The 16,037-nt window shown below is 41.3% G+C and overlaps 1 protein-coding gene across 2 annotated transcripts in view; it reads right to left on the bottom strand.

Moving 5' to 3' along the window:
• Nucleotides 1-15,394, bottom strand: part of LIFR (LIF receptor subunit alpha) — a 52,312-nt gene extending 36,918 nt beyond the window's left edge. The window contains exon 1 of one of the 2 annotated variants that reach the window (XM_058824515.1): nucleotides 15,198-15,394. The gene's annotated coding sequence lies outside the window, so the exon portion shown is untranslated. The remainder of the gene's footprint in view (nucleotides 1-15,197) is intronic. The other variant, XM_058824516.1, reaches the window with a different exon arrangement.
• Between the last annotated feature and the right edge of the window lie 643 nt (nucleotides 15,395-16,037).

Genomic DNA, 16,037 nt, shown 5'->3' with positions numbered 1-16,037 from the left:
TTTTTTTAGCATAGCTGACCAAATGCTCAATTCTTTAAAAAAAAAAAAAAAAAAGTGTTTTCTTAGTCAGTTGTAACAGACCAGTTCTCTACGCACAAAAGTCCTTCAAAGCTTTGTTGTACTTTTGAGTTTTCTGGTCTCTGAATGTATTTCATTGTCAAGTGCATGGAAACCACTTTGAAAACAAACAAACAAAACAGCTAAAGAAAAAAAATCAATAATCTTTCCAGCCTGCTTTCTGCCTTCAGCCTGATCTGACAGTCACAAGACTCCAGATACATTTTTTAAAAATGTCTATGAATTGAGGATTAGTTGCCAGGATTTTTATATATATAATTCTGCTCCATAAGCAGATACTTGAAAAGAAATGGTTAAAAAGTCAGCTTATACAAAAGGTTTAGGAAGCTAAGTCAAGAAGTCTAGATGAAACCACGAAATCAGTAAAAATATATGTAGTAAAAGCAAATGAAGAAGTCTCTTTGTCAATAAATTTTATCAAGTTAGTATTTTTATTTTGCCTCCATAGCTAAAGGTATCATAATAATTTATCAATAATGGGATATCAAAAGCTCTCAAGGAAAATTATTACATAGCATACCATCAAAATATTGTACAGAATGATAAGAGGTTGCATTTCTGGCAATACTAGACAGCCATCATCCCAAATACTATCAGGCAGAAATGCAGGTGATACGTATGTGCCTAGATCAAACCTTTCTAGAAGAAAAATTACTCTCCTCAGCAGGTGGAGAAAGATCATTTTACTTATCTCTGCTGAAGAATACTAATTCAACCTTCAAAGTGAAAAAAACACACTCACATCCAGGTAATAATGCATATATCAAGTTATGCATTCTACTGTTGCCAACTGAAAGCTTCCAAAAAAATTCCCCTATCTGAAAAACCATGCCAGAAGTACACATTTCTGGGAAACCAAGCAAATGGCCAATACAGCTGACAGTAAAAGCAATGAACACAGAAACAGAAGATGAACTGCCTTCCTTTAGCACAGCTGATCCCACAGGCTTCAGTCTTTGACTTTAAAGCTAGCTGAGTAATAAAAAAAAAAAAAAAAAAAAAAAAAAAAAAAAAAATTCATAAGATTTATTTGTGGGAGAGAGAGCTTGGCTGTTTTTCAATAGAGTATATTCTTTCACCTCCTTGAAAAAATTTCCAAAGTTGAGACAAAAATCTCTAGTAATCTAGATGCAGGCTTTCCCTCTGTTTTATAACATGGCACTATTCCACTTTATTAAAGATTTGCAGGACATGAATCACTGAAGCTTGTTTATAAACGGAGACTGAGTCCCATTTGGGAATCTGGCTTTCCCCAGTTCTGAGGAATTAATTTAAAAATATGCTATTTCTTTTTTTGAAAGCTGATAAAATAATTTAAGTTTCCTATCTGCACCAAATGCCTTCTAATCTGCAGCGGAAGAAAAAAAACAAAGACAGGGTGTTAATATATTATTCAGTAAATGTGCAGGAGTACACAAGGCCAAACTCACAGTCCTATGAGACATTTGTTTTGTCAGGGTCTTTTTCCTGTCAAGCACAAGAAGAGAAATTCCCTCCTCACTGCCTCCTCTAGCTGCCAAACAGCAGCATCGCCTCCGAGTTACCGCAGTTAATCTTGCGGGCACCCCAGCCCCCCTCTGCAAGGAGAAGTGAGGAGTCAGGAGACAAGCTCAGGGCAAGTATCAACACTTCAGCGCTTCATTTTCAAAGCTCCCGGTCTCAAGCACCACCTACAGACACAGGCATTTTAGCAAGAAATTTTACCAACAGGGGTAAAAGTGCACCCCAGATGGAGTAAGTGTGTCACCTGTCTCAGCTTCTAAGGCCAACTTGCACCTGCATTCCAGTAGTTTTAGTTCTTCCTTTTTTTTTTTTCTGATTCCAGGACTGTTAGACACTATGGAAATACAAATAAGCAAGCTGCAGACTGGGAAAGCTACAGGCTATTTCCAGGTGGCGATTTGCATGAGAAGCACCTTTCCCTGGCAAGGGCATGAGATGACAAATTCATGAACAAGTGCCACAACACAAGGATGATTTTACTAAAGCATTTAGCACCTCTTGGAGAGCACAACACATACACAAAAATTGAGACACTCAGGACCTGCCTTTTGAAAGAAAGAAAAACATGTAGCAGAAGCAGACATCAAATACTTCATATTTGTACAATGTATACAATTTTGAGATGGATTTGGAAAGTACAGTTGGAAGACTCCTTCATGTAACTCATGTAAACCAAAAAAACCCCCACCAAACACGAACAAGACAGAGACCACTGGGAAGAATACCCCTGCTGGGATTGATGAGCTGGAGAGAAAAAAGCATAGTGATACTGAAGAGGTGGAGCACTCAGGCAGAGCAGTGGACTGAAAGGGCAATAAAAGCAAAGAAACACTGCAGCAACTGATGATATTTTTCTACCACAATCAAAAGGTAACTTATTAGGTGACTTGCTTTTCAAGCAAAATATGCCTTTTGGACACTTTGCCTTTTGCTCTCATATGCCTGTTCTCAATTAAAATGTATGCTAACTTAAAAACTCTTAGTCCTACTAGAGTAATTTTTTTCACGCATTGTTCAGTGCTCCTAGCATGAGATTCTTCAGAAGAATGAGGACACTTTCAAAGGAAAACTGGGAGTCTCACTCCTGATTTTGGATGTCCTTGCCATATCAATTAGTCATCAAGTACATGTTTAAATACAAGCACACCAATGACTACTAGGAGCACAGCTCTGCTCTCCAGATGGTAACAACAAAAAACAAACTCTTCTGTGAAACACACTGAACCCAAATACTACCAAAAATAGACTAAATATGTTTTGGGATATTTGCAAGCCTGTTCATGATTTATTGTTGTTACATATTAGGACAATATTATTATAGATTACCCCTAGGCCTTATTAGACATCAGGAAAGGCACGCTAGAAAGGTCTGGACTGCAGAACAGTAAAGTTTGACTTCCCTCTGCAGCCATTTCCTCAGCAGGGTTTCTCCATCCAGATGCTGAGCTTCACCAAGTTTGTAAGGACACAGTATGCTGAGATCTCACCTCCTTGTTCTGACTGAACTGAACTTGAGCAGTGTGTTCAAAGGTTACTGCCAGGGTGAGGGGAGAACACATTATCAGATAAGCCCAGCTTCCTTAGGAAGTCAGCTCAAATTAACAAGCACAGATTCTCCTGCCATAGAGGTGCAGATGGAAAACACCTAATCATCTGAACAAAGAACAAAGCAAAGGGGTGAAGGTTAAGGGATGCGACTGGCCAAAAGAGAATTTTCGATCTTCTAGGTTATTGTGCTGTGCAGGAGAAGGAAACAGCTCAGAGTCAATTACACACTTGCGTTTTACCCCATTCAAAAATTTTCTTGACATTTACTACAACTGGCAAATTAATATTGTATGGGGACGAAGGATGTACTTTAATAAATCTGATTCAGCTACACACATTTCCTGATATGCTTGAATTTGGTGACCTCATGATCAACACACTTCCTTGAATTCTTGTGCTTTGCAACACAGCATGGAACAAGCACAGTGAGCAAATGCACACAAGTCTGATTACTAAAAAATACCTCTTAGTGGCTATCCACTATGCCTTTTCAGTACTTAATACAGGTGAAAAGCATAGAAAAGAAATGCACCCACCCTTATTTTTTTCAGTACATAAGCCAAGAATCCAATGAAAACATACAGAGAAGTTTCCACTTCTCCAGTGCTTATTGCATTTTACTGACATGTAACTGGAAGAAAATATAATCTAATTATTTCAAAGCACCAATTCAGTTTTGGAGGGTACTGTCAGCCACTGTGTAGCTCTGAAAACAGCATGTCTTCAGAAGAAAATGTCAACTGCCCACATTGTCAGCTGCATTTTACTCAATGTCAGGTCCAAGGGCCAGACAACATCACTCAGTCTTTATAAAGACTGCAGAATAAAATTGCTGTTCCTTAGAAGAGTCATGTTATCTGCATAATACTGTCCCTGCCGGTTCTCTTCAGCTCATACACCCTCGTGAATTCACATTTAAGAAGTCGACCTTATTAATGAGAGTTTATTTTCCTTTATCTGGAAATATCCAAAAACTTACTTTGAACTATATGACCTTTAATCTTCTTTCATCACAGGAAAAGCCTAATTAGTTTTATAAGAGAACACTGATAATTTCTGAAGCAATTCCAAGTGTGTTTTTTTAAAAAAACCGGCAGTGACCCAAGGGTTGGAGTGCTTCATTGTTTACAATAAAACCTGTGGTATTCAAATTATTTTTAAGGTACAATGAACCAAATCCAAAGAAAGTCTCTTTTCACATGTACAAACAGCACATAAATAGATTAAATGCTGAAATGCAGCTTTCGCATTAAATAATATATTGAGAATAAAGAACAACAGTTATGCAATATCCTTTCAGAGTGAATGTAAGGAATGAGAATCACTTACGAGAAATAAATTGATTTTTTTTACTAATCAAGGAAATGGGCAATTCCTGAAACTACAGATCTATATTTTCTGATGAATTCCTGTTGTACTAACCTTTATTGAGATTAAAAGCTCTCAAGACTGGTTGTAGTTCCTTTCTTAATAAGTATCTGACAGATCACATGAAGACATACTGCAGCATATTATCATGTATGACCACCCTTCCACTGGGGTGGGAAAACACTTTTCTCTCTGCACACAAATTGGCCCTCAATGCTGCTATTCCCCTTCCAATCTTGACAAAGGAGAAAGGTCTACAATGCAGCAGGACATTATCAGAACAAGTCAGTCCATGTGTAATTACATAGCAGTTGTATTTTCTTCGTTTATTTCCTTCAAATGCTGTTTTAATTGTACTTTGTTACCCTTGAACTTTTTCACTTAGGCATATATACATGCATGTCCCTCCTTTTAAGGTGGCAAAGTGGGAGAATTAAGTACTCAGCAAATATTGACTTCTAGTTAATACACTGGAGACAGTCTCTTTCCTAATTAAATCTCATAGACACAGGCTACAAGAAATTCGTGTTAACCACACAGTTGATGCACGTACATGGGCTCACTCTCATGCCTGCTTATGGTAACAGCACTCCCTCATTCTCTTGCTGCTCACAGCCAGGGACCCAAAAGACACGCAGGCACACTGACCCAGCTTTCTGAGGGCAACACTGCTCCTCCTTTTCTGCTCTGCTCCTCCAACACAGGTCCCTGCAAAGGGTTTATGGCCCACTTGCAGATCTTGTAGCACCTCAGCAACCCAGTGCCTCAAAACAGACTGACTCTTTCATGTTATCCTTTCTACCCATCCAACAGACTTTGATGCTGCCAAGAAACACACAGCCTCACATCAGTTTTAGTGTGCTCCTTACCCCCTCTACAATGCAGCACTTCCTTAAATGTATTGCCCTAACTAAAACAAACCACTTATCACAATGCAAGAGGCACAAGATGATGTTGTTTTACAAGTAAATTAACACCCAGCTTTCAGTTTCCAATAATTTAGACCGATCATTCAGTTGAGGCAGCACATGGTCTAAAAAGAAAACACGAAGGAAAGTTCAAATTTTGTTTTCAATTTTTGCTAGGTGACTGTAAATAGAATTCAAATATAGACTGAAATCTCTCAGTCCACAAAAAAAGATGCTGAAAATTCCAAAGTTTTTCAGAAAAATATAAATGAGAAGCTTATATTTTGTCTGTTGGATGGGATTTTCTAGCTTAGAAAGTTTATTTTCCTTGATATAAAAAAACCTAGCAGCTGTTTAGGTGTTTCATTGAGGGTCTCAGAATAGAAAATACTGCTATAAAAGTACTTTTCAGGGATGTAGTCCTGGTTTCAACAGGGAGAAATAGTAAAGGCAGCCCTGCACCATTAAAATAACGCTCAGAAGAACAAAGCAAGCAATGAAGATATCAGAAGCAATGAAGAAACAAAGCAATGAAGATAAAAGAACGTTTTAAAATAATACACATGATGGCTAGGATCCATGGTTTTTACTGCTGTAAAATAAAACAATGCTTTTCTGCAATTTCTTTTAGAAGTTAAGAAAATTGACTCCTTGTAAATAACTCACCAGCAAGTGCTGAGACAGCAGCATCTGCAGGGTAGTGATGCTACACCTCATTTAAAACCGAAAGCAGCTCATACAAGATTGAGACTGCTACTAATAGGACATAGAGTGAGTCAGTTCTGCAAGTCTCTTCTGACATTGTTAGAATAAGAAAATTAAACAGAAATTTTTAAGACCACGTCTCACATCTTCACATCCCTTTCACATGACAATCATTATAGTATCTGTAACTTGCATCTGCCTCTTCTCCCTCAATCCTCCCTTGAAAGTGAGACTCACCTCCTGAAGCTCTCTTTTGTTTTTCTCTTCTGAAGGGTGACTATAAAAAGGGGCTGAGGAGAGGAAAAAACACCTTGGATTTTACACACACAAATCATTCCAACTTTTCTATCTATGCTTAACAGGGTTCTTCCTTCCTGCTATTATTAGTAAATCTCACAGTTTACTCCTCTCAGCATTGAGCTGGCAGATAAAGCACAAAAGAAGAAGGATTTCTTACTTATTAGCTTCTGACACCAATAAATTCTGTATATCTACACAGTAGAATGGAAAACCCTCTTCCTGTGGAAGATTGTTCATCACATTTTTCATGCATTGTTGCTGATATGTTTAACTTTTTTGTTTCACAAGTCAGCAATGAAGCAGCTATTGTTTCCAAAGTGCTGAGCAAGTCCGACTGCAGGAGCAAGAGACGTGCAACAATTCTCAATGGTCTCTGGTGGCTGCAGACTGAGGTGCCAGACACAGGGAAGAAAAGGCAGGGGAAAGGGGAACCTGAAGAGCTGGAGAACTGGAGAACTACAATCTGGGTGTAATTGTATGAATCAGAAGTTCTGTTTCAGTTTATTTTCAGTTTCTATTCCAGTATGCTATTCCTTAGGAAAAATTCTGCTCTTCATGAATCTAGTGAGGTCTACCCAGACACATGGCACACGATGCACAAGGCCAAGCACATCCTCACAAGTTCACCTGTCAAAATCCACAGACTGGCAGAACATTTAATTTTATGGTATGAAACACCAACACATAATTTTTTATTCCTTGTGTGAAATATTCTACAAAAGCTCGCTCCAATCTCATCATGAAGCAAGTCATTAGAACTCACAAAGCATTACACAAATAACACCACCTCAAACATCTTTGGAGAGTACTCTCTTTTTCCCATTTCTGCAACTTCCCATACTAAAGAACTATTCACAGAATCTGCACACAGACTATAAATGCAAAACATATTTAGATGCCAATACATATGCCTCACAGATATAAGTATTTTACTTTAGAATACTATATACAGAAAATATTTGTAAACCACAGTAGAAGAGCTTAAAAAGATCAGATACCTATGTAGGTATTAGAAATGCAAGTGACAAATAGCTTATTTTGTCCAAATAAGAAAAATTTAATAACTAAAACCAAACCAAGTGACTATCATTAAGTATGGCAAAAACTAATGGTCATAACTTGAAGAGATTGAGTGGAGGCAATTTTTACCAGTACTTGTTAAATGTTTGAAGTGATCAGCTCATCAAAAAGTTGGGTTTAGATTGGAGCATCTTATTCATGTTAGTTCTCAGGTCTCATGAAAAAAGCTGCTAAATGCTATCAGAGGTCACCTATGTCCTCTGATGAGAGGTATTTGACAGCCAAGGAGTGATGCTCGTGACTGATTCACTGCAGACTTATGCAAGATAATAAGCCTCAGTAACCACATATATACACATATTGCCCTGGAATTTCAGAAACATAAGTATATGACTAATTCTAACTTATGAATGAAGGTATGCACAAACTCACATTTGCACTATTGGCAGGAGCCCAACTGCAGGAGCTCTTTCTTTAGTCTTCAGTACAGGATAGCTGAATGTTGAACTGTGCATTCACATGAAGCACCTGAAGCTGAAAGACTCACACAAACCATTGCTAGGAATGCCACACTTGGGGATCACTCACAAAATATGTGAAATTATAAGTATACCTTATGTGTTTGAGTGTGTGAAGAGGAAAATTAACACTATTTTGCTGAAAGCCTGTTAGTGACCTAATTCTACAGCAGCTATTGTAATGCTGAGTACTTGCTCCCATTTTTGTCTGCAGTAATCACTGCCCAAATTTCAACCCAGAGCTACCTACTGATTAGCAAGTATGCATACACCAGGGGAAAAGGATAGCAGACAAGAATCTAACGTTTTCAAGGATACATTCTTTGCACATTAACACCAGCTGCACCACTCACTAGCTGAAATATGAGGAAGGAACTGGAAAACGTTCAGTGTTCAAACTATCAGTTATCACAGCTCAAGCAAATAAATACATAAAAGATATTGAAAATAAAAGTCCTAACAACTTTTTCTGTATGGATCAAGCTACCTTACAAAAGCTGTTGATCCAAGAACACAAGAGAAAAACTAGCCATTCATTAGCAGTGGAAATGGTTTCATCCAGTACAAAGTCGATTTATACTCAGGATCAAATTATTACTTTGAACAGTTTGGGTCTGTTGTTGCAAAGGCTAACACAATGTAACTATTTAGTTCAGAGAGATTACTTGGTCACAGCTCTCAACTACCTACACAGAGAAAGGATTTAAATTTAGCCCACTGTATAAGACACGAGAGGAAATGCCATGTAGTAGACCTCCACTGAAAAGTGAACATTGTGAAAAGCAAAACTAATTAAGTATTGGCAAAGGTTCTCACAGGAGGAGTCACCTGATTGAAATAAAAACAAGATTGGATGTATTAATTACTAAGAAAGTCTAAATACGGGTTCAATGCAAGTCTAACTATATTAAAGCCTTTAGTTCACATTACTCCATCAGACTAGATTAGCACAAATCATGCACAGATCTCACTTTAGAAAGAATTTTAATGGTGAAGGAAGAAATATGAAAGGTACAAAATACAGACTTTGAGGTAAGACTTACAATAAAAGGGTCACACAACATCTTGCTGGATTTACATCCAGAGTGATCTTGTCTTTTGAAATATGTGGCAACATTTGGTCTAAAATTTCCCATCATCTTGAAAAACAAATCACCAATCACCTTTAATTTGGAGAAGGCTGTTCTATATTGGGAATTGTGACAATGCTGCTCTAGCAGATGAAATATGAGTTACGTGCCTTGAGACCCGTGCACTAAAGGCTTCCCACAGCCATGACCTTTGGAAATGTGTGGAGCAGGGGGAAGGAGGGGAAAAGGAAGAGGAACAGGTAGAAACTAGGGAACAGATGTTATTATCCTCACAACTAGATGAAACCCTAGAGGAGTTTGACATTTAAGTTCACCTCACACACACAGTACTTCTGTAATTGTGGCACATAAGACAACCCATAAGTTTACAACAAAAATAAATATTTTTCTTTTTTTTTTTTCCTTTTCTCTCACCTCCTCTCTTTTTTCTGCCTAGGATTAAACATTAGAAGCTTATCTCCCTGGTTTTAGCTGCAGAGTAGCTGTAAAAACCTCAGAGGTCACACGTCCCTTGCCGCAAGTGCTGAACCTGATCCAAAACATGAATTATTGTGAAATTAGTTATAATTGGAATACTTATAACTTACATTCACCCTCTGGACTTCAAATCTGCAGAAGCTTCACCTATAATACTGACCATTATAATTTGCTCCTGAAGTTCATTTTATTTAGGAAGCATTTTTGCTCTGCAGTAATATTCAAACCAATTATTTGAGAAAGATATTTTGAAGCTCTGTCCTCACTGTTTCTACACTTAAGAGAGGCCATTAGAGCACCCAGTTCAAGAAGGACAAAACCATGATCTGCCATACAAACATAGTTACATCACATGATGAGCAGCACTGCTGTCTTGGCACAAGAGCTTCTGGATGACTGTGCTAAATCCTGTTTGGAAAGGAGAAGGGCTGCCAGGCTGAGGCAGATATCACCAAATAACCCCAAAAGACAACTGCCCAGACCTGCCCCACGCTGAGCAGAGTCAAGACTCTTCTTTCACTTGTCCAAATCTCTCTTTTCTATGGATTCCCCAAGGTATGTGGGATGTGCAACTCTCAAACATGCATGTAGTTTGAAATGCAGCCAATAAAGGAAAAGAAAGTATGAATATCAGATATTCTCAGACCACCCTGATGTACTGCAGTGTGGAGGTGTCTTTACTCACAGCCTAAATGCTGCAGAGGGGCTCACCTTCACACTGTTTGAGACCACCCTGAGTCTGGGCTAGACAACTTTGCAGCAAGTGGCCTGGGTCACCATCTGGCTGCAAAGCAGCTTTTCCTGTTCTTCTGTGTTCAAAGTGTTTGAAATTAAGAAAGAGCAATTTTTTAAAGCTTTAGACTGAAACGTGTGTCATGCCCAAGGACACAATGTGGAGGGCATTCAAGGGCATCAAGCCAGGTGGGAGAGAGCTGGCTTGCTCCGCTCACCACCCTAGCCAAACTTGCCATAGGCCATTACCCCACCATCCAGAAAAAATGCTCAACTGTGCCTGAGTTACATACAGTCAACTGAGCCTGCATTTCCTCTTGGAGAGAAGTAACTGACTTATTCAGGGAGCAAAACTAGCTTAAGTGGATGGCTGAGGCCCAGAAGTAAAACGTGGACTATTTCTGAGCCAGACTGACAGTGTAAACCACCCTCAACCACCCCTGTTGCATGTACTTTCATTATACCTTGAAGCAACTTGTGCAATAATGACAAAATTATGCAAGCACAAGAAACATTCCAGCATACTTTTCAGACAGTGTTTATCACCTAAAGAAAACACTCAAATACATTGCTTTATTTAAATCTCATGATTATGCACTACAGGCAACCTTGATATGAAACTATCAAGGTTCAGTCAATATTATAAAGCTGTTATCAGTGCAGCTGTAGGTACAAAGCAAGCATAAATGCACACCTCTATATTTGGAATATATGTATACTCCATAATAAAGTATTTTTGACTGTTGATCAAAATGCAGTGAGCTATACTGGCAGAGAACACCAGCATAACATTACTCATCAGTATAGAGCCATTCCCCTCCAAAACAAAAGAAAACCAAAAAAACCCCCCAAAAAATCTCCAAAAATCTCAACCAAAAATGAAAAAAAAAAACCCCACCACAATAATTTCCTAACCAGTGATACTGTATCACTGAAACTGGCTGACTGGGGAGGGAATGCTGCAACATAAAATCAACCTCAAGAAAGCACATCTTTATCTACTTAAGGAAAGTTCAGAAGACTGAGGCTGACTGAAAGGCTGTGCTTTTGGTTTTGCTATGGGGTATGGGGATGAGAAAGGAGACTGCACCCTGACACACATGGCCCAAGAGAGGGGGGAGGTGGTGTTAAACCAACCTGCCAACACAGCAGCCCATCATCTGCTCTGGGCTGTGCCGAGGGCCTGATTTTTGGCAGGGTAGGAAGCAAGGCAGAAGGAGCAGGGAATTGCCACAGTGCTGTCCTTGTTTCCATGACACGTGCTTTTATAACTTGTGCTCCCTGAGGTAAAAGGCACAGTTTGGACTCAACAGCTGACAGCTCAGCAGTTCCCTGCCTGTGGGATAAGGGAAAGCTGGTTCTGCTGTAGCAACAGTTGACCTCGCTGCAGTGCCAGCTCCAGACAGTGCACAGAAAGGAGGGGGGGCATATGCCCTTCAAAACCTTACACCCTGACCAACATTCATACCAATGGCTTAGGAGCTATTTTTAGCCTAAGCACTTTCTGCTTACAGTGAAACCTGCTGCTAGGAATGATTCCAAGAGACAGCAGCAGGGAAAGGCAGACAGCAGCAAAGTGGCAAAAGGCCCTGTTGAGCTTCTGGTGCTTGCAGGAGTTCAAGGACCTTACAGACACACAGCATCAGGGCTCCCACAGTCTGTAAATGTAGGGACTGCAAACTTTCCAAAGGAAGGAGGATATCAGTGAGCGGCAAATATAATGTGCATGAAAAACAGCCCCCAAATACATTTCCCAGGGATAGATAAGAACTTCCAAAGATTATTTATTCTAATTAAAATCTGTTAGTTTGTAAGTCAGTATGGAAGGAAGGCAAAGAACACAGGGGACTTCTGTGTTTTCTGGTGGTAGACATCCTAGCTGCCCCTCAATCCTGCAAAATACAGGTAAGAAAATAGGTCTGTTCATCAAGGAATTTATATGGCCCTCATCATTGCCATGCTAATGACTCTGGAAGAAATCCATACGATTCTGGTAGATCATGCCTGAAGGCATTTAAGCATGTATAAAATCCAAATTCTGATGCTTCAACCTAATAGAGACATGTTTGAAAATCCCACTTAGTTGCAGGTAAGTATTAGAGACAAAAAATAAATAAAAGGAGAGGTGATGATAAACTTTGTAGGCATCAGCATGCACAGATGCAGTCTCACCTTTGACAGGACCATACCACTTGCCTGATGCTTAAACACTCAAGATTCACAAAGCAACTACTCCCTGCTTGTACCTGCTGATAAAATGAGCAGAGAACCAAAGAATCAGGTTCCAAAGAAAAAAAAGCTGCTGCTTTTCTTTAAAGACATAGGAGAAGAAAGCAGCAGGAATGTTCCCTTTTCTGAGGCAACCCAAGTCGCTGCAGCACTTGCGGGGGGTATCAGAAACACCTCAGGCTACCCAAAGTGTCAGATGAGTCAGGATGAAGACTCCTCCAGCACTTCTGTCGATTCTGAAGGCTGAGCAACCACTGACTCAGTGCTAAACTCATGTCCTTGTGAGATGACACTCACTGGAAGTGCAGGATCGTGGACTCCAGGTCTGCGTCCCAAAAGTTATTGTCATCTTTTACATTAAACTGCTTATGGAACAAAATGTATCAACCAGCTTTGGAGCACAGAGCACTTCTCAAGTCTTACCTAGAAGCAATTTATTTTTCTTTTTTTTTTACACAAATTTGATGCCTACCAGTCAAGAATAATCATAACTAAATCTCAGGGGCAAAAGAAAAACATAATCCATCTGCATCAGCCTTGGGAAATATGGCATTCTGCAAGATAGAGTCAACATTTACAAACATCTTTAAATACATCTTTAAATATATCTTTTCATAAAGCACATAATTTGCTGTCAGACACTCATTGGATTAAGCAATCCAACATTTATACCCTAAAAGAGCTGTTTCTAATACATTTAGAGATTCTGTTCTAGCACTGGATGTCAATGGGTCCATATAGATGTCAATAAATTCAGATTTTTTTTAAACATTCTCTAACACCCGCATCTGCATGATGCTGAACTAGATGTGACCTTATAGCCAGAGACTGTAACTCAACAAGTGCTTGAAATTAAAGTCCTATGAATACCTGCTAGAGCAGCAGCAGCAGCTTTGCCACCTGTGAAAAAGTCCTCCTCCCTTTGAGAGGAGCATCTCCACCCATGCGGCTGCTCCCATGTATTCCTGATTTGCCTTCGGCAAGTCTGAGAGAATGCCCTCACCTGAAGGTTAAGTCTCTCCCTTTCCTCAGCACACCTGTAAAGGGATTTTGCACAATCTAATTCACAGATAATGCTTGCCACTGGTTGCTCTAGGTGACTAAAGTGGTGTGTTTGGAGAGTGCACAATGGAAACTGTTATCACTTAGAAATGCTGATAAAAGTTTGAATAGGTGAAACAGAGATAAGATGAAAGGATGCAAATACTTAGTAAACAGAAAGCAAACAAAATTGGGTGATCTACTGACTCCCTAAAAGTTATATTCCAAACCAGCTCCAACTTAATGATTTGTAAGCCTTCCTTTTGTGACTTTCTGCAATTTTTCCAAGGTAGACCACAGCCCTGCAGTCTACTGAGACTAGTCTGCCTTTTTTTAGACCTCTCCAAAGAAACCTGCAGATCCATCTCCAGCTAATGGCCACGCTGACAAATAAAAATCAAGTGCAGATATGGTGCTTGCTACTCATTCTGTGGATACACTCATGACATTTGCTCCTGTCTTTTGCATATCCAATCCCTTCCCTCATCAAAATTTTGTTTTGATCTTGATTCAAATTGTGGCCAAATCCAGCAAACTTCTAGGTCTATTCTCACCTTTATGTACAGAAATCAAAGGTTATCTTTATCACCAAAATCATGCAGCATAAAATGGTTGATGAGCTAAGGACAAGCACAGACTTACTGCAGATCAAAACATTCATGCATTCTTCCCTACAGGATGTGCAAAGCTTTATATATAGAGCACGTGGGCGCTGATGGATCTACACCAAAAAAACATACTGTCTGAGCTGGCAATGCCACATGCTGATTTGAGAGGGAACGTGGCATGACACAGAGTTCAATCTTTCTCACAGTTACTAAACCTACTTAGTCTTATTAGCAGTCTGGGTTCATGCCGTTGGGTTGAACTAAGGGTTTAGGAAGAATTTAAATATTTCTTCTGCAGTAAGGAGAAAAGGCAGAATGGACCTCCAGGTGAGATATCAAAGGCAAGTTACACTGTCTTACTTAGGTAACAAGCTGAGTTTCAAATACAGCAGAAATCAACCCAATTCCCAAGCTTTCCTGAATGAACTTTGACAGGACATGGCCTTGATAATGGAATATAAATATATGACTATTTTTGCAATGGTAATTACAAGTGTAAAAGTCTGTCAAAAAGAATCGGAGTGACGATTCCTACACAGCAGCTCACTATCCCACTCTCCTCAGTAATAGGTGATTATAATACTTATCCAGATTTTCACTCTCATTCATAGCAAACTTCCCAGGCATTCACCACCAATGACAACTGAAAAAGCAAGCAAGCATATAACCAATTCCTACCGAAGTAACACACAGCATGCCAGTACAAAACAGTCAATTCAAATGTACACGTTGAATCTTACAAGGGAATAACGTTCTTTACAGAACTGCCTCAAAGGCTTTCACAGATCGTTTTCAAACACGGTACCTAGACACATCAGAAATTCAATCACTCAAAACAGACACAGCTGCCGCTGTGCCAGAGCCCCTGTACAGCCAGTGCACAGAGAGGCGCCCAGCATGTCTGGACGTTCCCCAAATGCAGAAGGGGTTTTGGAGTCCCATCCTAAGGTCCATTTTTCAAAAGGGTGGTTCTTATTATAAAATGAAATGAAATTAAATGAAATGAAATGATAAAATGAAATAAAATAAAACAAAATAAAATAAAATAAAATAGGCATAAATAGTATTTACCCGCTGCTCACTCCTCGAGCCAGCCAACCTGCCGGCCAGCAGAATGAGCTGTTGACAAAACACAGCCTCTATTTAAGTCGCGGGCTCCGGCAGCGGCAGAGAGGAGCCGCCGGTCTCCCCCCGCGCCCCGAGGGAGCTGCCTCGCTCTCCGCCCGCACCGGCTCCGAGCCCGCCGCGCCCCCGGCGGCGCCACCTGCGCCCAGCCGCGGCCGAGCCTCGAGCCGCACGACACCAGGCAGGCAGCGGGGGCTCTCCGAAAATCCCCGCCGCCGCCGCGCTGGGTCCCGGCGGGGCTGCCAACCCCCCCTCCGCCCCTCCCGGCCGGCACCTCCCCGGGGCGGGCAGAGCGAGGGAGGGATGGAGGGAACATCCATCATCGCGCCCCTCGGGCCGCCCCCTCCCAGGTGCGAGCGGCCGGGAGCGGGCGCCCGGCGCGGCCCCACACTCACCCGGCGCCGCCCGGCCGTGCCCTGAGGGGGCCGCATGCCGCGGGTGCGCGGCGCGGCCCAGCTCCGGCGGCAGCAGTGCGCAGCGCCGACAGGAAGGAGGGATGGAGCCGCGGAGGGAGGGAGGGAGAGAAGGAGAGGGAGGGAGGGATGGAGGAGCGGGGCTGGCGGGCTGGCCGCGGGAGGAGCCTGCGCCGCGCACCGCCCGCCGCCGCCCCCGGCCCTGCCCCGGGCACCGCCGCCCCCCGCCGCCCGGCGCGGCCCGGTTCGGCCCCGCTGCAGCGGCCCCGGTGCTGCCGTGCCGAAGCTGCCCGGCGCTGCGGGCTGACGGCGCCCTTGGCCCTGGTGCCGTGAGGGCCGAGCTGGCGGGGACACTGCAGCGCCGGCGGTGAGG

This window comes from Ammospiza caudacuta, chromosome Z (assembly GCF_027887145.1).
Source record: "Ammospiza caudacuta isolate bAmmCau1 chromosome Z, bAmmCau1.pri, whole genome shotgun sequence".
Classification (NCBI taxonomy): domain Eukaryota; kingdom Metazoa; phylum Chordata; class Aves; order Passeriformes; family Passerellidae; genus Ammospiza; species Ammospiza caudacuta.
This window is presented reverse-complemented; position numbering and strand designations above follow the sequence as displayed.